This window comes from Pteropus medius, unplaced genomic scaffold (assembly GCF_902729225.1).
Source record: "Pteropus medius unplaced genomic scaffold, Ma_sr-lr_union100, whole genome shotgun sequence".
NCBI lineage: Eukaryota > Metazoa > Chordata > Mammalia > Chiroptera > Pteropodidae > Pteropus > Pteropus medius.
The window spans coordinates 28,009,401-28,032,076 of record NW_024355205.1 but is presented as its reverse complement, the minus strand read 5'-3'; the positions used below and the strand labels follow the sequence as shown (position 1 = coordinate 28,032,076).

The 22,676-nt window shown below is 37.8% G+C and overlaps 1 long non-coding RNA gene across 4 annotated transcripts in view; it reads left to right on the top strand.

Annotated features, from left to right (window-relative positions):
- LOC120598712 (uncharacterized) overlaps positions 1–22,676 on the top strand; it is a 95,656-nt gene that overhangs the window by 17,418 nt on the left and 55,562 nt on the right. Inside the window, exons 3-5 of one of the 4 annotated variants that reach the window (XR_005651720.1) lie at positions 5,631–5,756; positions 7,290–7,439; positions 7,769–8,126. This is a non-coding gene — a long non-coding RNA (uncharacterized LOC120598712). Of the gene's footprint in view, positions 1–5,630; positions 5,757–7,289; positions 7,440–7,768; positions 8,127–10,013; positions 10,304–22,676 lie in introns of those variants that run through there. The other 3 variants (XR_005651718.1, XR_005651719.1, XR_005651721.1) reach the window with 3 other exon arrangements.

Sequence of the window (22,676 nt, the reverse complement as noted above, 5' to 3'; positions counted from 1 at the left end):
TTCCTTTCACGAAAGAAAGCAAAGCTCAGAGAGGTGGAGTAACCTGCCCTAGACCTCACACAGTCCCAGTGGTGGAGCTGGGAAATGCATTTCTCTTTAAAGTTTAGCAGAACTCACCATTTGAGTGTCTTTTTAATTTTTTTTAAAGGAGAAGTTTTTGACTATCATTTCAATTTCTCACTTTTATTGGATAAATTGAGTTTTCTTCTCTAGATTTAAAAGCTGTACATGCTACATTTATTCTTAGGGTGGTTCATCCTTACTTAAGCCCATTGTCATATTTATTTTCTTCTACTGAGTGCTGAAACTTTTCAATGTCCGTATTTCCCCGGAACCAGACAAGTGGTTTAGTATGCTCTCGTGTTACTTTGTTCTCTTCCCCAACCATGACCCCACATCTTACGTTGTTACTTTCTAGAATGATTCAGGGTCACTAAGGCATGTATTATCTTTTTCTTTGCTTTAGTCTCAGCCTTTTAAAAACAACTTTCATTTTATTTAAGTCTTCTATGCCCTTGCTGGTTTGTTTTTTCTGCTCGTTCCATCAGTTACAGAAAGTGGTATATAAAAATATCCCACTTTGATTGTGAATATTCTATTTTTTCTTTCAGATTTTTTGATTTCTGCATTATAGATTTAGAACCTATGTTAATATTGGCCCATATTAGAATAATTATTCTAATAAGTATGTAAGACCAATAATAATTATTCTTGGGGAATTGAATCTTTACTACTATGAAATGTTCCTTTTAATCATTAGTAAAGCTTCTTACCTGAAAGTCTATTTTGTGTGATATTAGAAGAGCTATAGTAGGCTTTGTTTAATTGGGGTTTAGCGCATTTTAGTTTTATATTTTTGTATTTTTTTAAGTTAAGGTGTATGTTATGGACTGAATGTTTTCATTCCACTCAAATACATATACTGAAGTTTTAACCTCCAATATATTTGGAGATGAGACCTCTAAGGAAGTAGTTAAGGTTAAATGAGGTCATTAGGGTGGAGTCATGATACAAAAGGATTAGTGTCCTTATAAGAAGAGACATCAGATTGTTGTCTCTTTCTTTCTGCACTCACCTAGAGAAAGGGCCATGTGAGGACATAGCAAGAAGGGGACTACCTACAAGCCCGGAGGAGAGCTATGACCAGGAACTTTGATCTTGAACTTCCCAGCCTTCAGAACTGTGAGAAAATAAATTTCTGTTGTTTGAGCCACCCAGACTGTTATGGCAGATGAAGTTGCCTAATTCAGACTTTGATAGTGAGATGTAGGGTACTGCTGTAGCAGTACTTAAACATATAGAAGTGGCTTTCGAACTGGGTAATAAGTAGAGGCTAGAAGAGTTTTGAGGTGCATATTAGAAAATTCCTTGAAGGCCTTGAAGGGAGCATTGATAGAAATGTGGACTTTCAAGGCAATGTTTGTGAGGTCTCAGACGGAAATGAGGAACAAATTGTTAGAAACTGGAGGCAAGACAGTTCTTCTTATAAAACGGCAAAGAACTTGGCTAAATTATATTCCAGTGTTTTGTGGTAGGTAGAACTTGTGAGCAATGAAATCGGATATTTCACTGGCGTGTCTAAGCAACCGTTGAAGGAACAGCTTTTATTTCTCCTACTTTTGTAAAAATTGAGAGGAGGGAGATAAATTGAAGGAATTGTTAAGTAAAAAAGAACCAGAACTTGAAGATTTGGAAAGTTCTCAGCCTATCCATATCGCAAAAAATGAGGAACTGTGTTCTGAAAAGAACTGTAAGAATATGACTGAACGACCATTCGATAAAGAGATCATGGCCTGCTCATGGATTTAATCAACTATCTCAGCAGAAGCCAGGAATAGAGATGGATTTAAATCAGCAGAAACACTGCCAGTTTAAACTAAAGAGGACAGAGGAAGTGGTATGGAATAAAGGAAGACAGTAGCACTACCAGGATTCTAAAGGAGTGGATGATAGAGCTATTCAGCTGAAAACATGGTTTATTCTCCAAAAAAGGAAAGTATAACCCTGAAGATGATTCACAGACCGTCAGGGCTGCCACTTCCACCACAGGGCCAGGGGCTAAGGCTGCTCACTTCTTGGTTTCAGAGGATTGGGACCCTTCTCAGTTTCAACAGGCCAGACATATGGGCCTTTAATTTAATAACAAGTGTCCTTATGAGAGTGAGGCAGCAGAAGATTACACACAGACACCAGAAGAGAAGGCAAAGGGTCCACAGCAGCAGAGATTAGAGTGATGCAGCCACGAGCCAAGGAATGTTTGGAGCCAACAGAAGCTGAAAGAGGCAAGGAGCAGATTCTCCCCTAGAGACCTCAGAGGGAGAGTGGCCCAGCTGACACCTTGGTTTCAGACTTTTGGCCTCTAGAACTATGAGAGAATAAATTTCTGTTTTTGGCAATGTGTTAGAGCACAACAGGAAACTAACATAACCCTTTCCAACGCGATTCTCTCCTTTTTTCCCAAGCATTTGTAATTCCACTGTCTTGTTTAACCTCACTTCTGTGGCCTTAACTTTTCTCAATTATAAAATGAGATGGATGACCTAGATATATTATAATAAAGTGCTTATTAAAAGGCACGAGTCTGAACAAATGACCCCTTTGAACTCTATTTTATCAGAGTATTCTATCCCCAAATTAAATTTACAAATAGCCCATTAATTTTATGTTAGATACATATTAATTTATTAAAATTTGTTTTTAACTTTAGACTGAGATAAATGGGAGCAAGCAATACTTTTCACAAGAGAAAAAAGTAACATAACAGGGAAAACAGTTCTGTTTTCCCAGATTTTGTTTCTGGTCTCCAATTTCTGGCTCAAGGACCATCAGCCTCTGAAGGGTCACTTTTGAGGAGTTTTTTGGTATTGCTGGATGCTCCTGGCAAGTTTATTGCACAGAGAAGGATAATGGAAGAAAAGCTGGGAAAATGGCAATTGATTAAGGGGAAGAATAATAGATAAAAGAGATCAAGGAGAGAGAAAAATAAAGGAAGGCGGTATGGTAAGGAGAAAGAGACTGGAAAGTAGCATTTTTGTGGAAAGAAGCATTTTGTGATCCTTCCATCTCAGGTGTGCAGAGTACTCCATTAAAAACAGCACCATCATGTTAAATTAAGTTATGAAAATGGCATTTCAAGAATATTAGGTTGTCGAATTATGAGAGGTACACATGGTTTAGCTCTGAAGGGCACAGGTTAAATGAGAATTCACGTATTCCTGGCTTAACTTTAAACTCAGGTTGTTTTTAATCCATGAATAATTTATTGTCATAATAGTAGCCTCCTCATAAGGTAGTTCTGGGATTAAATAAAATATTTATAGTTAAAATCCTGTCATGTTGTACTTTCAATATTATCATTATTGTCATGACTATTATTTTTGTCATACTAGGTCTGTAATAGAAATTTATAAACCACATATGTAATTCAGTCCTATCTAGAAATTATAACTCAATCCAGTAGCTACAAGGTTCAGAAGTTTAATGAACTAGTTGTCATTAAATTTAAATTATATCTATTTGTATCTAGTTTCTTTTTATAGTAAAATGGAGTTTTTTTTCCTTCTTAAATCTGTTTGTTAAGAAACGAAAGGAGATTTTCTGTAATAGAAAGAAGTTTGGTTTAATAATTTTAAAGACCATTGATTTCTAACTTTGAGACCTTCCAACATTAAAATGTGGTTGTAGAATGTAACTTGTGTGCTTACCATTATTGTTCATTATGCAAAGTTGCCTTGGCTTATTATATGTTGGTTAAAGTAAATTATATTTGTTAGAATATGTTTGTTGTAGGAATTAGATTTACCACCAAAACTTATAATGTATACACCAGTACTATAAGTCTTAGCTCACAATCCATAATTTCTGACTTGAATCTATGACTTCATTAGAATATCAGTGACCTTTGTCTCTACAGGCATATTTGTAATAAACGAAATTATTTTAATCGATTTAATTGATAAAGCATACATAGTATTTTCCAAAAATAACATTATGTGTTTACAAGGTGTCTTCCAAGGAAGACAAATCTATAAAATTCTTTACGTTGTCAGTTTATACTATTATTCTGGAGTGGGAGGTCATTATTCCTGTTTTGCCAGAGAGTACAAGGGAATCAGTGGCTTTATTAACACCAATAACTGCTCTCTGGTGTGATCAAAACCACAACCCAAATCATATATTACAAATTCTCTTTCCAGTCTATAACATTGGTGTACAAAATTAAAATGCTTATGTGACACCAAAAAACAAAAAAAAAAGTCCTAAATTACATAGGCTCTGGATATGAGAGTTACTCAGAAACTAATAAAGATTATTTGTCCTATTGGATGGATGTTAAGAAACTATTTTGGTTCGATTGTGAAATTTTATTAAAATCTGTATGCGAACAGCAATAAAAGAGCACTTTCTATTAAAAGTTACCTATTTGCTTATTTTTCTCACCATTTTCAGATATGAGCTTTGGCATTTCAACAAAATTAGTGACCAAATTATTTTCGGCCACCAGTTCTGAGCAGTCGATTATTATTCCCCAGGAATTTTCGTAGGCCAAGTCTTACAGCCAAAACAATTTTTTAACAGAAGGTAATAACTGTGAATCGGTAGAATAACTCCATAAAGTCATGTGAAATAGATGGAGGAGCTGCCAGTATCCAACAAATGAAGATGACAAATGAATGGTTTATATGTAAAGGAGTAAGTGAATGTCGGTAGAAAGTAGTATACTCACACCTTCATCTGCCAGAAATATCACCTTTGGTAGTTGTAGGTAATGTTGATGATTGAAATGATTAAGCGAATATGGAGAAATCTGGAGACTAAAATATTGAATGACCAATCAGAGTGCTAACACCTATTCTGTGTATGACATTTCCATGGATTATGTGGATGATAAAGACTTGTGTAAGGCACAGCTACTATTTCCAAAGACTTCATCATTTGATTTGTAAAGCTATATTCGATACAGAAATAACAGTGTGAAATGAATAGAGAAACTTTTATAACTAGAAGAGGCCTTATGGGTCACCTAGCCTAATTTTCATGGTTAAAAAACTAACTTAGTGAGAACTTAAAATGAATTGGCTCCTTATCAATGTAACTGACATGATTTTTGTATTTTTTATTTTCTCCCTTTATCCTGAGTGCTGAGGTCCCAGTTGACCGTATAAATTGAGTTATAAATTTAATTTATAATTCATTGCGTTTGAGTTATGAATATGAATTGTTTTCAGTTCATGTGGTGAAATCCTAACCCCCAAGGTGAAAATATCAGGAGATGATTAGGTCCTGAGGAGGAAGTCCTCATGAATGAGATGAGTGCTGTATAACAGAGATCTCCCAGAGCTCCCTTGCCTTTTTAATTGTCTACCAAAGGTGGCCTTCACCATGGAAGGAGAAAATGTCTAGCTTTGTTCAGTTTCTCACCAATGTCCGTTATCCCCCAGATAAATAAGAACCACTTATTTCCTTAAACCCTGGCAGTACAGTAGCACAAAGTGGAAATGCAGTATATCTTATTTCAAAAGATAAAGCTCAGTTTATTAATTCATTAAAAACAAACATTGAGGAAAAAGATGGCTATCGGTTGGGCTTTTGGAACATGGTTACCTGAATTGGGTTCCTTCTCTCTACAGGGAGAGTCTGTGGGGATTAACTGCCTAAGGTTTTCATACTCAGGCTGGTGGGGACAGAAGCTACTTCTTCCAGACCCCATGAGAATCTAGCCATTCAGAATTTCCCACCCCATGACTGGGGTCCTGGTGAGTTGTAAAAGATAAATAACAAATCTAAGGCTCTCATTTGTGGCTGAAGTAATATCCCTTTGTGTGTGTGTGTGCGTGTGTGTGTGTGTGTGTAAATAAAATACATCTTCTTTAACCAATTGTTTATCGATGGACATTTAGGCTGCTTCTATATCTTGAAGAGCCTGTGTTCTTATGTAAATATGTGTGTATATGTCCTCTTTCCATAAGTTAAGAGAACAAAATTTAAAGTTAGAAACAACCTCGTCATGTTAGACATTTTAAAATAGGGGAGCCAAAAAAGAGGTATACTCTACTTCATGCTTGTTTAATTGGGATTTTTTTTTTTTTTGGTTAAAGTTCTAGGGTGCACCTCATAAATTATTCTCAGTCTTGCACATGTTGTAAGAATCACCTAGAAAAACCTTGAAATTATGTAACTGCCATTGCTGGACTATGTTACATCGGTCTATTTGTGTCTCTGCTGTAAAGTTATCAGTAGTCGCCTGTAAGCAAGGTGCTCCCAAGAACTGAAAAGATTTTATGTTGCATGCCATGTCTGGGGCTTGTGTTTGCTTGACCTGGTGCGACTAACCTGTCAGCCCGCAGGCAAAGCTGACTTGAACTGTACGTGGTTTCATTTCTTCCTGATCAAACTGTAGGTGGTTTTGTTTCTTCCTAATCAGACACTTTTACATACAGCAGGGAAGTTAAGGCACAAACATAAGACAGAAAATATTACTAATTGGAAAGAGCCAGGGGACTTGGGGCCAAAAGACAGTTTTAAATCTTGGCTAATTTTATAACTTTGGACAAGTCACTTAATGTTTGAGTCTCACTTTCCTTTCTGTAAAATAAAAATGCTAATGCCGACTACAGAGGTTGTTATGAAGATCAAATGAAATAACATGTTAAAGTTAAGTAGCTCAATTCTTAGCACGTGAGAGGCGCCTACACAAGTTAGTGTTCAGCTCAATGCCTAGTGCATGGTTACTCAAAATACAGCAGCTGAATCTGAAGTCGAGTTCCGTGAGAGTAGGCACTCGATTCACAGTTGTTGCTTGAATATACGAATCAGTGAATGAAGGATTATGATTAACATAGTCTCCTGTATGTAGTGCAACACCTATATGTTGAATCTTCTAATGATGGATAAGTGAGCCAGGCTAAACACCCAGAATGTGAATATATGTCACGCAGGTGTGAGAATGGGAGTGTTAATGGTTCTAAGAGGAGCATGATATTTTGAGAGAGTTTTAACTCAGAGTATAGTGTGTAATTTAGAACAGTCTTTTCAATTAATATAGTACAGGTTCATTGGTGCAATAGAATCTGCCTTCGATTCAGTGATCATTACCCTAATGCTATTATATTTATGTTCAAAAGAGCTCAAGTGCCCCAAAGCTTTTGTTTTTGGCTCTTATTACTAATTATTTACATCAGTGGAAACTGAGACTCCTGGGGAGGAGTCTAGAGAGGGAAAGGCCCAGGACAGCTCTAGGTGGCGGGGGTGCACTCAGGACCAGTCCTGATCGTCATTTCCTGTCTCAGCCCAGCCTTGTGATCATATCACCTTTGGCTGAGACCACCTCCTGAAACATGACTGTGCCTCTTGGTAGTGGCTCCAGAATGTTTGTCCCACAATGTGAGATTTTATGCCTCTTCCAAGGAAGGATACTTAAGTTCAGCCCTGATGATAAGGTAAAATGACTCCAAGGAGAGAGATGCCCAATGTCTGTGTCCTGCCATGTTGGGTTTATGTTGAAAACTGAAAATTAAAAGCCTAAAGCACAATAATTGTGCTTTTATAGTCTGGAAGCATCACATAAATATATGAACCTTCTTAAGCACTTCATAAGTATATGAAACAAGGAATAGTTTAGTCAGTAAAGTCCTTTTAGCAATTTGCTAATAAATTAAGCTCTGTTCCCCTGCATTTTTTTAAAGTAAACAATCACTATACACATTGCATGTTTTTTGAAAGAGTCTGAACTAAACAGTGTTTTTGTTTTCCTCTAACTTGTGCACAGATAGTGAAAATAACAGAATACAGACAGCTGTGGGACATGAGTCTGACAGTACTTGGCAAATGGATGTCAAGGACCAATCACTGAAAGGTGATACAGTTATTTTTTTGTAACTTGAAATTATCAAGCTGCTGCTGTTTGTGTAACCATGACATGGTGTGTCCCTCCTGCCCCCACAAACTGATTTCTACTCATTACTGATCACCAGTGCTCATTGGCTCATAGACCCATAAAGTTGAGTCCAAAAGAAATCAGAATGGAAGACAATACACAATTTTAAAAGTTTTTTTTTGACATCAATGGAGGAAAAATATTTTTCTCCTTCATTTCTGCTTTCCTCTCTCACCCTTTTCTTTCTTCTACCCACACATCTGTTAAAAAAAAAATATTTTGAAGCTATTTCCTATTGTAAATATATGGATGTACCATACCCAAGATTCTTGGTTTTATTTTTTCCTTTTTTTTTTTAATTAAAATTATTGGGGAGGATTCTTAGTTTTAAATAACAGGATTCGACTCTGGTTGGATCTGTATGGGATAATTCACAGCCCGGAGGATCTTGGTGCAGGAAAGACCCCCTCCCCGACCAGGAGCTGGCAGATCTCCTGCCTCTTAGGCTTCCATATTGGGAAGTGGGAGCTCTGCCTGCCACCCTTCTGAGAATTTTCTTCAAATGAACAGAACATTTCATGCCAGTTGACCCTAATAAAACATATCTATTACAGTGGGTATCAAATGAAACTTTTGCTTTGATGGGAACCACAGCTTTGGTTTCTAAAGTTCTAGAGGCAAGTTGAGAGCACAGGTTTTGTAGGCTACTTGGTCCAAGGAAAACAGCTCCTCAAGAGGATACACATAACTCTCCCTGTCCAGACGGCTTAGCATCTGTGGAACTTTGTATTTTAAAAGGAATTGCTGCAGTTGAGAATGAGATACCAAGGGGCAAATCAAAACTAACAAGAATTGGGTAATGGAAGAGAGCTTACTGTGTAATTAGAAATTTCACTTGTTCTAAAGAAGGATATCTCAAGAGGCAGCCACAGACTACCTTCATCAAAATCATTGTTAAAAATGAAGACTCTTGAGGATCGCTCCAGGTTTACAGAATTAGAAACTGGGAGTAGCTCTAGAAATTGGCAATTTTTTTACAAACCCCTAGATGAACTTTGAGCCCACAAAAGTTTGAGAAATGCTAGGAATGTAAATGAATGTAGGTCCATTAAAGTATTATTAAAGTTCTTGATAAGGTTACTATTTTCAGCCTCTCTTCTCCCCATTTATGCTTAACACTGTATTTTTTTAATTAAATATTATATTTTACTTTTTATAGAAAAATGCTATTCTAAGTCTTAATGGGTTTTAAAAAACCAAAACAGGGTTTTGCTGCTATTTATAGAAAGGTGGATATTTATAAAGCACTAGTCAACTATTTAGGGAAAAGGTCAATGAGCCCAATGGAAACTCTTAGAAGGTGAGCAGGTATGGAGTTTCTGGAAGGAAAGGAATCATTTTCTGACAGTGGTGGGTCAATGGTGAACTTTTCTCCACTGCTTCTGAGTTATGGAGGATTGAAAGTCCAAGGGCTCCATAAACTCAGTGGCTTAGAGTCAGTCTGTATTCCCTTTTATCTGCTTAGTGTCTAGTAGCTTCTAAATTTAGAAAAAAATCCTGAAGCTTCAATTCTTAACTCCCCCAAATGTGCTGTCCAGAACCGACACTGCTATTGTGAGCGTTCACCTAGTAGGTGTTAGAACCTAGTAGATGTTAGAGCCAACTTACACTCTCTGCTTCTCAGTGGTACCTCAGGCAAAAAAATGGCAGGTTCAGTGTCTGGTGAGGGCCCTCTTCCTGGTTTGCAGATGGTTGCCTTCCTGCTGTGTCCTCACATGGTGAAGAGAGAGAACACGCTCTCCTGTTTCTTCTTGTCATGGCACTAATCCCATTGTAAGGGCTCCACCCTCAAAACCTAATTACCTCCTAAAAGCCCCATCTCCAAATACCATCATGTTGGGCTGGGGGCTTCAATATGTGAATTCTGGGGAGACACAAACACGAACATCCATGGAGTCTGATCTGGCCTATCGTCAGCCCTTAATAACTATTTGTTGAATGAATGATCGCCTGAGTGAACAAGCTCATGTTTCTCCCGGCATCCTCTCCCCGAATTTCTGGGAGATTTTCAGTCTTACTGTGCTCAACCCTCCCTTAGCTTCCCAGAAGGCATCCTTGTTGGATTCTTCTGTTTCAGCTTATCGGATGATGTGGCTCGTTCAGAAAGGATGTATGTGCATTTAGAAGACCCCGCTTAGGCTGAATTCTTCTCAGTCCTGAAGACTGAGCACATTGGAGAACTCTTCTTTCCAACCTACGTAGGTGGGTGTTCATCACCAGAGCTGCTGTTTTGGGTGCGGGTGAGGAGATTTTGCGTGCATGTAAGCAGCACGTCACAGATGTACTTGGTTGCTGTGAGGATGGGTTAGTTCATCGTTTGCCTGCAGATTACTTATACCAGTCTGGGTGATGATCTTGTTACTGTTGGAAAGTTTTCTGTTAAGAATTTATTTTTATACAGTATATGATGAGCTTCATGAAGAACATCTTGAACAGTTATCATTATTCATAGGATGTTCTCCATTCTGGCAGAATGTTAATTAATATTTGATCATGGAAAAGGTTTGAATGGCTTTGGCGTACTAGTTGATGGCACTAAGAATCTTATGCAGAATCCACGTTCCAACTGGAGAGATTCTCTAGATTTAAAGGTTTTTTACTGTTTAAATCATCTAGATCTGTGTGCTTATTTCACTTAGCTTATTTTTTTATGGGGGAACCCACATAACATTGGCTACTTTGCCAACATTTATAAAACATTTTTTCCTATCAGGGTGTGTGCGTGTACATATCAGGCCCTCTTAAGGCTACAGTTACAATGGGATCTTAAGTGTGTGTGATGTCAGGAGGCAGTGAGGGTGACTTCCATCTACGGGGTGTCTGGATTGCTCTGTTTGTCTTGAACTTTTCCACTTTCATGAGTTTAGAAAAACTGCAGGCCTGTGGAGTCATTTAACGTGTTTTGACCATTTAAAGCAAATGCTTTTCAGCATTAATAGAGGACTTTTCTGGGTGCCTTTTTCTCCTCTCTTGAAGGCTCTAGGCTGAAACGACAACTCTGGCTCTGTGGCATCACTCCAGCTGGCTCCTCCTCTTCCCACCTGTGCCTGCCTCTCTTACAGCTGCAGCCACCTAACCAGGAGATGCAGGTGCATCCAGGCTCTAGTTTCCTGAAGTCACTTTTACATGACTGTCTTAGGAATGAGGAGTTTCTCAGGCTCTAAAATCAGGAAAGCTGGCAAACCAGGACGGTTGGTCACCCTACCTTTATTCTTTTCAGGGGATCTTTAAGAATTCTTAATTCTTAATTCTCCAGTGACTGAACGTTAAGTCTGTGACCTCACGTCATTGCCCAGCACTTAATTTTACTTCGATCTAAGATTGAGCCCACCTCACACCTACATCTAATAGAAAGGTCTGGTTATACTTCTTTACAATGGGGTTGCTGTTCTGATTATCTGTTGGTACTCTAGTTCCTTGTAACCTGGGTCCTGCCATATTAGCTCAGACCTGTTCAGAGCCCAGAGCTTGGTCTCCAGCTGATGTCTCTGCCCAGTGTGGTCTGCTTGTAGCTCTTTGGTGCCAAGACACTACCTGCACCACCCGTTACCTGTGCTCAACTGGAAATCTACCTAGCACTTACTGTAGTGGTTCTCAAAGTGTGATTCTGGGTCCACATGCATCAACATCACATGGGACTATGTTAGATATACAAATTCTCAGGCCCCCACCTTGGACCTACTGAATCAGGAACTGGGGGTAGAGTCCAGTGATCTGTGTTTTAACTGGCCCTCCAGGTGATTCTAATGCACACTGAAATTTGAGAGCTACTGCCCAAGATTGTGCACTGTGCCTTGGCAGCTCGACCTTTGAAGCCTAAAGCCAACTCTACCCACCTTGGTGAATATTTACTGTCTCAATCCCTGCCCGTCGCTGGCGTGGCCTATCTCCTTTCTGACTCACCTCAAGCTCCCATTCCTACATAGATCCTTAAAGGTTAGTTTCACTTCTGGTAGGGATTGTCCAGATTTGCCCAGGACTGAGGGGTTTTTTGGGCACGGGACTTTCAGTACTAAAACCGGGAAAGTTCTGGGCAGACTGTACAGGTGAAAACCCTAACTGAGCAAGCTCATTAATATCTTTTAATGTTTGTTGACTTATGGAGACAGTAGAAACAAGGAAATAGAAGGAGGATTATTGACCCTTCAGGATATCCCCTCAGTTACAGCCCAAAGTATGAAAAGCCAAAAGGAAGACAGTCTATTCTGGGGTGTGTGTGTGCTAATTATATATTTGAACACTTTTTAGAATTGAATAGTTTACATTTCAGCCAAGACTGTTTAAAGAATCTTTTTTTCTTTCCTTTCTGGGAAGCAAATCCAGCAGTCAGGTTTTTAGAATGAACTTGCTGCATGATCTCAGGCAAAGTACTGATCTGCTTTATCTGTAATTGGGACAGTAATAAATTTTTCTTCAAAGTACATTACAGGGAATGAGGATAAATGAGATTAAGTGGCATCTATAAAAATACTCTATTTTTTTGGATGGATGCTTTATAAACATGTCATTTTATTAACAATAATAAACCCATACACAGACACTTTCCAAAGAGAACAAAAAGTCTTTTGCAAGATATGAGAAACTTAAGGTAGCATCTGATCTTTCTAGACGGGAGTTATTTCTCCTTGCAGTTTCCTGTAGAGCTTGTTGTCCAGGCTGGTTTTCGACCTTTAGTACACATGAGAATCTTCTAGAGATGTCTTAAAAAACAAAAATAAAAACAAAAATAAACTGATGCCAAGGCTTCTTAATCTCCCAATTTAATTGATTTGCTGTAGTACTGGGTTATTAGTGGTTTTAATTTTACCAGATGATTCACATGTACAGCCAGGTTTGAAAGTCACGGGTCTAGAATAGTTCTCAATCATTAGTCATAAGAATCACTGTTGAGAATATTAGAAATATAAAATTAGTTTTCCATCAGTCCGGTTAAGTAGATCTGGGGTGGGATTCAGCCATCTGCTTAGTACACAGGCTTACCTGAGGATTCGGATGCAGCTGGTTGGCAATGTGGTGACTTTGAGAAATCTTCAACTCTGACATTTAAGTTTTTTTGCCCAGTACGTAGCACATGGTTAGCACAGGGCCTAACATATGGCAGGCATTTAATAAATATGTAATGAATGAGGCTTGCTGATTTGTGTTCACCAAGTGACAGTGATTTGGCTCTTAGATTGTAGGGTACCAGGCTTTAGGATTCGGGGGCTACTTTCAAAAGTACCTGTGTCTCAGTTAAGCTGACACAGATGAAGTAACATATGCGCTTAACATATACCTCCACCGTGTTTAGAACCTTCCCAGTGGGAAAACGCCAACAGGGAGATACATTTTTCTTCATTTTATTACTGCAGCCCCATACTGCAGATTAGTTTGTGTTTCAGTTTCTGAGATGGTTCGGTGGAAACAGAGATCCGAAGCAAACTTTAAAAAAGGACCAGCCAAAAGAAGTTTGCAGAGAGCACCATGATATCCAAATCCGTGACTGTATTTGACTATTTCTTTGTCTTAGAACTCAGCTTCTAAGCTTGGATTCAGCAAACAATGATCCATGGAGTTTGCTGAGTGTTATCATGGCCTCAGAAACAAAAGCCCCCAGAACCTTTTGAACTTTCCTGCTAGAAAATCACAACAGAAAAGCAGAGCCTTCAGATATAAAATTGTCAAAAGCCTTTGGATATAAAATTGTCGACTTGGCGGGTTAACAAGGCCCACCCTGTATGCAACACGGCTGAACGTCCAAGACAAGCAAAGGCCTATAGCGATCGCTTAACAGAATTAGCCTGCTGCCCTGTTCACATCACATTGCATTTGTCAAGCTTGATAGCGATCTCTCTCTTCCTGGAGGAACCCACTTTTTTTTTTTTTTTTTTTTAGTTGACTTTTGTATTCTGAGCCATGCCAACATTCCAGCCTCATGAGAAAGCCTGAACAGATTTAAACTCCAAATTCAAAGTACTGTTTGTACTACAAACATGTTACAGTTGTCAGTGAGCAGTACACAAACACATTAGGAGGGGGGAATGGAAATTGAATGCACATTAATTTCTGGGGTTAGCTGCCAGGTGGAATGCTATATTTCAGAAATCCAAACTGTAATAGCCTTCCCAAAAGTCTGTTTCAAGTCATTATGGGACAATGCTTTGTTGGTGCTAATTACAGAAGCTCAGCTAGATAATGAACTCAAATCTTCAGTAACAACTGGGGAAAGGAAAGACTCCAGCTGGAGTTTTTCAGCTGTTTCATAGCAAAGCTAATCTAACAACCCAACCCAACAATTAACAGGGCCCAGGGACATTTATATATATAAAAGTGTGTTGTAACCACCATTTTTATGGTGTGGCTCATTTTAAAGAAATCAACTAGAGAAATTCCTCACATATTTTATTCCACAAATGTTCTATAAAACTTTTGCTGCAATCAGTTCCTTATAATATCTTTTTAGAACGTGGGCCAAGATATCCAGCGTTTTTAAATAAATTACTATTTCATGTGATTTGTGATTTAAATTGTGGGTATCTTAATGTTGTTAATAGGACTTCAAACACAAGTTGCCAAATGTTTAAAATAATTTTACTCGCTTTCTTGCTTTCTTTGGACTGATACCATTAGGTAAATTTGTAACTGCTAAGGAAATGAAAAAGTACTTTATTTTCTTTGTCCCAGATGGTGTATAAGGTACCTACCCAAGTGCTTCTAAACCCTTTGGTTCCACTATAATGTCAAGTAGGAAAATGACTTTTCAGACTGTGGCTAAACTTGTAATTGGAATTCTGAAGGGTGAAATGTCCATAAAAAGGGAACAGAGAATGTGATATTCTACAGGATAGAATAACTCCCTTGTTTTCAGTTGTTTGTCCAAATTTTCTTGTTCAATCACCCTAAAATTTGAGTTTATGTCACTTTTTGTTCCTCCAGGATATATTACTAGAGTAATCTTCCAATATCTAGTTCCAAAGAAGCGAACAGTGAAAATAACCAGAATAAACTACTGATAAATGTTCCCGTTAGCAAAGAGAGATAGGGCAAGGTCTTGAAATACCTTCTGACTTGTAAACAAAATACTAAATTATGCTTTAATTTGAATACACTTGATTATATTAAAATTTTGTTGAAGATTGAGCCACCACTATATTCCAATAGCAAACAAATGTCAAATCTGTTGGTCTTATCATTAGCAACTGGAGAAGGGGCAGTGGAAATTCTCGGTAAGGGTCTTCTGGGACTATGGAAACTTGGCAGAGGATATTAGAGATTCTTTTCAGACATTTTAACCTCTTTTCTTTGGTACTCTGCCCTTGAATTTTTAGTTAGATTGTTAAGATAAAGACTCCTGATGGTCAAGTGATAGGAGTTTATAGACACAAATGTTGCTGTTCTTCCTTTGAAATTCCTCAAACCAGGAAAGAAAAGCTAGTGTTTCTGGAGCATCCATTAGGGGCCAGTTTTTTCACACAGGTCATGTCATTCAATCATTTCAGGATGACTCACTTTGTGCTCATCTCCACTTTTGCAGGTGAGAAAATGGGCTCAGAGAAATTAAAAATCTCGCATGGTATCACACTACTGCTTCGTGGGGCAGTAGGGACTCAAACTGAGTTTGCTGATTCTAGAGACCCCACCCTTCCTCACTGCAGAGCACTGTGACGCTAGATGTTCAAACAGGCTTCAGATAGTGTCAGTGAAATAAATAGGTGGGGGTGGAATAAGGATCCTGAAGGAAAAGAGGACAATTAAACGAGTCCCATCAGACCAAAGCTATATTTCACCTACTGTGCTTTACTCTGCCCATATCTTCTTTAAGAGTTATTGCCTTTTAAATTATAGGAAATGAAAACATTTGGTTTGTGCAAAGCTGAAAAGAGGAAACACTTGGTGGGAGTGGGGAATGTTAAGGCAACTGGATTACTTTTGGAATTTAGCTTCTGTTGTAGGTGTTTGAGGAGAAGCCACTGGAGTTGAGTACCTTATGAATGAGGCCAATGAAAAGCACACAGGGTTGCTTTGCTTTCCTTGCATTTTAATTTCCCACGTTTCTATTAGACAAAGAAAACATTCAAAAAATAAGTGTCAGAAATATAGAAATCAAAAGCTACATGCTTTAAAGCATTTGAACACCATGATGAAATCTGGAAATTTTCTGTACGCTTAACTTTTTTATGAAAAGGATGTAAATTGCCAATGCACATTTTTAAAGATATACAAATGTCATCACTTTTGATGAGCATACTATCAGCCTAACTTCTCATATTTTATCCCTCAATTCATGTCACTTAGAATAAATGGAAAAACGTAATGACATTTCTGAGGCATTTTAACTTAAGAAATCATTGGTGAAAAAAATCATGCACCTTAAGTGTGATGCACCTGTTGAGTAAGGGACTCGGGATGATTTTTTTAAAAAAAGAAATCATTAAAAAATGAAAGTAGAATGCTAGAGGACTATGTGGAAAATTCTCCACTAACTAGAAATTCAATAAGCCAAAAAATTGCCCAAGTAATTTCATGTATTTCAGTTAGTTGATTTTTCAGTTGACTTTTACCTATGCTTAAATCAAAAAAGTTAAAATATAAAGTATGTAAAAATATTTATAAACACAAGAATAGCATATATTTAAATGGCCAGGTTTTTTTTTTTTAAGTAATAGATTATATGGCTGTTATTTGGTTTCGAAGGCATGTTTTGACTCTACAACACAAAAGATTTTGTGTATTCTTATGTCATGGATACCCAAAAATACCAGACTAGTTTTACTTGAGGCTTTTCTATACACTATTATTTGCTAGATTTTTCCTTGAGGAACTACCAGAGCTTCAAGAATGCTCATTTTCTTCAGGTATTCACTGACTGAGGGTAACTAAAAAGTTAATGATGGATGAGAGAAAACTAATAGTTCTTAGGCTTGGAAATGGTAAAGAGGAACATTTAAAACAAAACAGCACGTATAGGTGATAGTACAACATTCTAAAAAGCAACTTTTAAATCAGCAAGAACGTACCCCTCTTCTATTACTTTTGGCATTAAGAAAATGAATCCTAATGCCTTTCTCGGTGGTCCTATCCACTTCTATCATAATTTGAGGGGAATATGAAAACAATAGTTCTTTGTCTCAATACGGTGTTGATCTGTGGCAAAGCTAAGTTGATGCTGCCAGAGCTTTACAGCAAGGGCTGTGATTGGGGTTCTGTGAAGTTCTGGAGAAGACACAATGGGGTCCAGCTGCAGCAAGGCCACTATGACAGTTTCTCTCCACAACTGTCCCAGTTGGATTGGCCAAAAATTCCTAAGAGGAGTGTGAGAAAAGAAGAGAAAGAGAAAAGCAGAAGACGATTTGGAGAAGGGAGGATCTCAGGCTCTGTCTAGACAACCCTCTGTAATTCCTGTCCATAAGCGCAATGGTTGGTCACTAGGAGAGTCTTACCGTATTTTATCTATCTGCACAGCAATTTTTCAAGGTGGCATTAATTCCACTTTAATGATGGATAAACTGTAACTCCGAGAAGGTTAAGTATGGTGACTAAGGACACACAACAAGTAAATGGGGAGCATGGACATAAGCCCCGGACTATGCTTTTTGTCACTTTAGTGTCTGTCTCCCAGCATAAATGGTTAAGGATGGAAGAGGCACTTGAAAAAGGTGATTGCTTTCTGCTACTTTTATAGGCCATTTTCTTCACTCCATCAGGCATCTATTAGTAGCCACTTGGTATAATTACTAATCTTAATAAGATCCCTCATTTCTCTCTTTACTGATTCCCGGAAGGTATGTATTTCTCAAAAGTGAATACTTATGAAATGAACCACTTTAAGTTCATATTTTTCAATAGAAATAGCAAATTAATAAGTATCTAAACATTACTTCCAAACAAGAGAAATAAGCTTTCACTTTACTTAATCCCATAACTGCCATGTTGAAGATATTTGTGATTTATGTTATAAATGGTTATGAAATTAAGAAAATACATCAATAATTTTGAAGAAGCTACTGTTTTCTCTTTTCACAATTTATTATATTCCATATCTTCCTCTTTCTTGTTTTTATTTAAAAATTTGTTTCAAAGTGTGTCTCTTGAGAAATTATTTCAGAAAGTGTGAACAAATAAGTTTTGAGTCATTCCATATCTAAAAATGTATTTATTTTGTGTTTTAATTTGAAATTTGGCTTGGCATAGGTTTCTAATTTCAATGCTATTTTTTTCTTAGAAATTTAAATATTACTCCAACATCCTCTCACACCGAGTGTTGCCGTTGAAATGACAGATAGTAATCTAATTCTCATTCCTTAGTTGATAATCTTTTCCTCCTCTCTGGAAGCGTTTAGGGTTTTCTTTTTAACATTGAATTTTTGTAGTCTCATGTGGATGTGATTTGCTATGGTTCTTTTACTCATTCTGCTTTGCACTTGAATGGTCTATTTGAATAAAAAGATTCATGTGTTTCTTCAGCTCTGGGATAGTTTCTTCAACAACTTCTGTGTTATCTCCTCTTTTCTACTGTCTCTGTTTTCACTCTGGGCTACCTGTCAGAGGGCTGCTAAAACTCCTGGATCTATCCTCCCTGTTGTCTGTGTCTTTCTTTATGCTTTCCATCCCATTTTTCTTTTGCTCAGCAATTTGGGAGAATTGCTTAGCTTGGTCTTCCAGCTCACCAATTCATTCTTCAATTATGTCCATTCTATGTAGATAACTTAAAAAATTCAACAATAAAATTTGAAATTTCTGAATTCTTTAGTTTGTTTTTCTTTGTGGCAATATCCTCCTGATTTCTCTCTGAAAATATCACTTATGTGTTAGTTTACTAGAGTTGCCAAAACAAAACCACAGACTGGGTGGCTTAAACAACAGAAATGTATTTTCTCAGAGTTCTGAAAGCTGGAAGTCCAAGATCAAGGTGCCAATAAGGTTGGTCTCCTCTGAGGCCTCTCTCCTTGGCTGGCAGATTACATAGCCTTTCCTCTGTGCATGCACATGTCTGCTGTCCCTTTTGTGTTCGGTCTTATTTTCTTATATAAGAACACCAGTCAGATTAGATTAGGGCCCATCCCTATGACCTCATTTTAACTTAATTACCCCCCTAAAGACCATGTCTCCAAATACAATTATGTTCTGAGGTGCTGGGGGTTTGTGCTTCAACATATAAATTTTGGAGGATACAATTCAGTTCATAATAACCATATATAAATTTTACTTAAAGACTTTTCCCGGCAATTGTTCTGTTAATTCTGTTTTCTCAGATGTCAGTTATTCAAGGTGGAATTGATACCACCTTGTGGAATTAATATTACAAATTACCAGATTGTCTTGGTAACTTGTGGTTGTTTTCTCATCTTTGTCATTTGTGTGAGCATGTTGATTGTAGTAACTGTAGCTCATCTCTAGTAATTGTGTGGGAGAGTTAGGATGTGTGATGTGCCTCTTAAAGAGGTTTCCTGTTCCTCCTTGAGCCATTTCTACCTGGATACCACCTGGGGCTTGGACACTGGAACCGACATCAGTGCTTTCTTTATCCCAGTTGCCATCTCTACTAGTATCTGTTTAGCAGGATGTGGGAGGGACTAACCAGCTTTACTTTTTCAAAGATGCCTTTAGACCCTTCCCTATTATTTTATGTACTGACTCTGGAACTTTTTGAATGGCATGTTTCACACTAAGGCTTTTTCCAGTTTTATGACTCTGGAGATGTGATTCTGTCTGATTACCACTTTTTAGAGATTTTTCGAAGTGTCCCCACATGGTCCATTCTCTCTTATTCTAACATGGTGGTGAATTTATCTTTTTATGTCTTTTTTTTTTTTTTTTGCTTTTTATATAATTTGAGGTAGGAGTGATTATATATATGTATTCTAAAATTTTATATCACTGTGAAATAAAATTGGAAATGCCATGATATTATCATTCAATAACAGTAAGTATTCAAATACTTTAAAAATGCCATCAGTACTTCTTGCTAGATCCCAAGTAGTTGTTGCCTAATGCTCAACAATCTTCATTTCTATCTTCCTAGAAAATTTTTACTTTTACCATTTTTGTTCCCACATCTCTTTCTAAATGTCTTCAGTAGCCATGTGGGTCCATAGACATCTTGATCTTAGGACTTATCTACCTTTTTGAGGAACAGCATCATTAAACATCACTACTGAGAAGAGAAAGATTTAAGGAGCAGGTGAATTTTATTTTGGATATGTTGTGTGTGAAGTGACTAAGTGATATTTACATAGGAACATTGAAGAGTCAGTTGGAGAGATACAGTAGAAAACTTTTCAAACCTCATCCTACTGTTTTATGATTTATTTATGAAAATCTTACTATATTATTGGTATTATATTATGTACTAGAGATACGAAGATTAACAAAGCATGATATTTGCCCTCAGGTAACTCGCAACCTAGTGAGAGAGTCTGATGCATGAGAGAGACACATGTAGAATAGGTAAAAAAAAAGAGGTATGTGCAAAGGGCCTGGTGGATGAGTAGAATAGTGATGAGCCACTCCTAAATCTCTGCCTACTCTGTGGATTCTCTTTGGGTTGGAATGTGCCAAAGTAAAGTACTGTTCACACTTCTGGGATTTTCGTACGTGCTTGGCTGGCTATCTAGAGCACTGTTCAATGGGTATTGCACAACCTGTCATTTTTCATGTTAGAGGCTGATTCTTGGGTTTAGTGACAGTCTCCCCAGACTAGTCTTCTTCCACCTCTCCGCCCACAGTAACCTACATACTATTATTGGTACTCTGGAAATGTGGCTCTTTGGAAGATGACGTGTGGTTTCCAGGGGAAGGGCGGGGGCCAGATATGATTACAAGAAGGACACGCAGAACACAGAATGGGGAAAGAACAATGAACTGAATCTGGGGAGAAATAACAATGAGAATACTGTGGAGGAATGAATCTTGGCTTCCCGGATGTGGTTCTGGCTGCGGGTTGTGAAGGGAAGAAAGGTGTGCTGGATATCACCGATATGTCATAAACAATATCCTTGCCCTTTTAAGATCCACCCTGCACTGTAAGCTGGAATGTTAAAAATTACATTTCCCGGTTTACCTTGTCAGTAGGTTGCAGTCTAGATCTCTCCAGTGTGAGGAATGTGTGTGAATTTGAGAAGACAGAAAAGAAGGAGCCATTGATCTTTAGTTGCCGTGGCAGGCAAGTGACTGAGCATCAGCAGATAAGAGAAGTGAGATTTTGCAGATGACTATTGGGCGTCCTTCCAAGAATTGCTCCCTCTCATGCTAGTGGAGGCTTATTGGGATTCCGACCCTTTCTGATTTATTGAATGTAAGTGGAGACTTTTATGGCTGTTGTCCCCAGTCCTTTTAACAGTGTTGTAAGACTCTGAGTCTCTTTATTAAATTATTTCTTGATTGAAATACCTGGAGTTGCTTCTGTTGTCCTGACCAAAACTTGACTGACCCAAGGGAATTGACTGTTGCTTGAACTAGCACGAATGGTGTGTGTACCACTTGTGGGGCCTAATTTAGTGTTCTTTCTAAAGATGATTTCCTTGAGAACCAGAGGCATGGATGCCACCAAACAGAGAAGAGTGTGTTTCTGGCAGGGTAAGGCACTAGCACTGGCCTGAGAGGATCTCTCTATGCACCATGGCCACAGTCGCTCCAGGCATTCAGACTTATTGGGCTTTATCATGTACCATTTTAGTAGCCTTCTGGACCATGAGACTATGTGTGAGATCAAAGCAGTGAGAGAATGCAAGGGAATTTATACCCAGATATTGATAATCCTACAAGGTTTGCATCAACTGCTAATTATTCCTTGAATCATTTTCTTGAATATTTCAAACTTTTTTTGTATTTCAAAGATGAAATTCCTTTTAGATGATACTCAACGTAGCTCTGACTTCCTATGAATTCTGTCTAATAGCTTTGTAATAAGTTTTCAGTATGCTACATCAAAGCATTTTAAGAAAAATGTTGGAACAAAGTCTTTTTTCCTGGGCAATTTTATCTACATAGCAGAAAGTGTTTTCCATTTCAGAATATTAAATGTGTATTAGTGTTATTTTGAGTCATTCTTACAATATGGGATCTGACTTGGAAACTTCCAGCTGTGGCATTTTAAATAAAGTTATCATGATGTCATCAGGAACGTTATTTATTTGGCTTTGCAGAAACACAGGCACAGGAAAACTTATGTGGACTGTCAGCTACAGTGGTATTTATATCCATATTCTCCTCTCGGAGCTCAGGCTTTATCTGACGATGGCCTAGTTGGAAGATTTCCTCTTGTCATACTTCCCTGCTTAAATACTTTAAGTAAATAGAATGTGAAATTAGAACCCAGTGGCCTGTCGCTTGAGACCTTCTGTCATTACGCATTAGTGTTCCTCATCATAATTTGATTTGGTCTCTACCTTTGGAATATGTTTTGCGTATCTCTTCCTCTGTACCTTTGTTTATGCTATTCCTATATCTTTCCTACCATTATTCTGAATACTGCCCTTTCTTCAAAGGTTAGTTCTCCAAAAACATTCTTCAGTTCAAACTGCTGATCAGCAGACCCTCCCACTTTTTGAAGTCATAACTTATATTATCGCCTCTGTAGTGGGACTGTGAATTCCTCTAGGACAATAAATCTAAGACAGAATCTTATTCTGCTTTATTATCACACTAGAGAGTACATGAAAATTTCTGAATTCGATGACAGATTGAATCTGTTTTTCTTGAGTGCTTTAAAAATGACATCATGGTGAACAATATTATCATTCTCTTAATTAAAACTATTAAA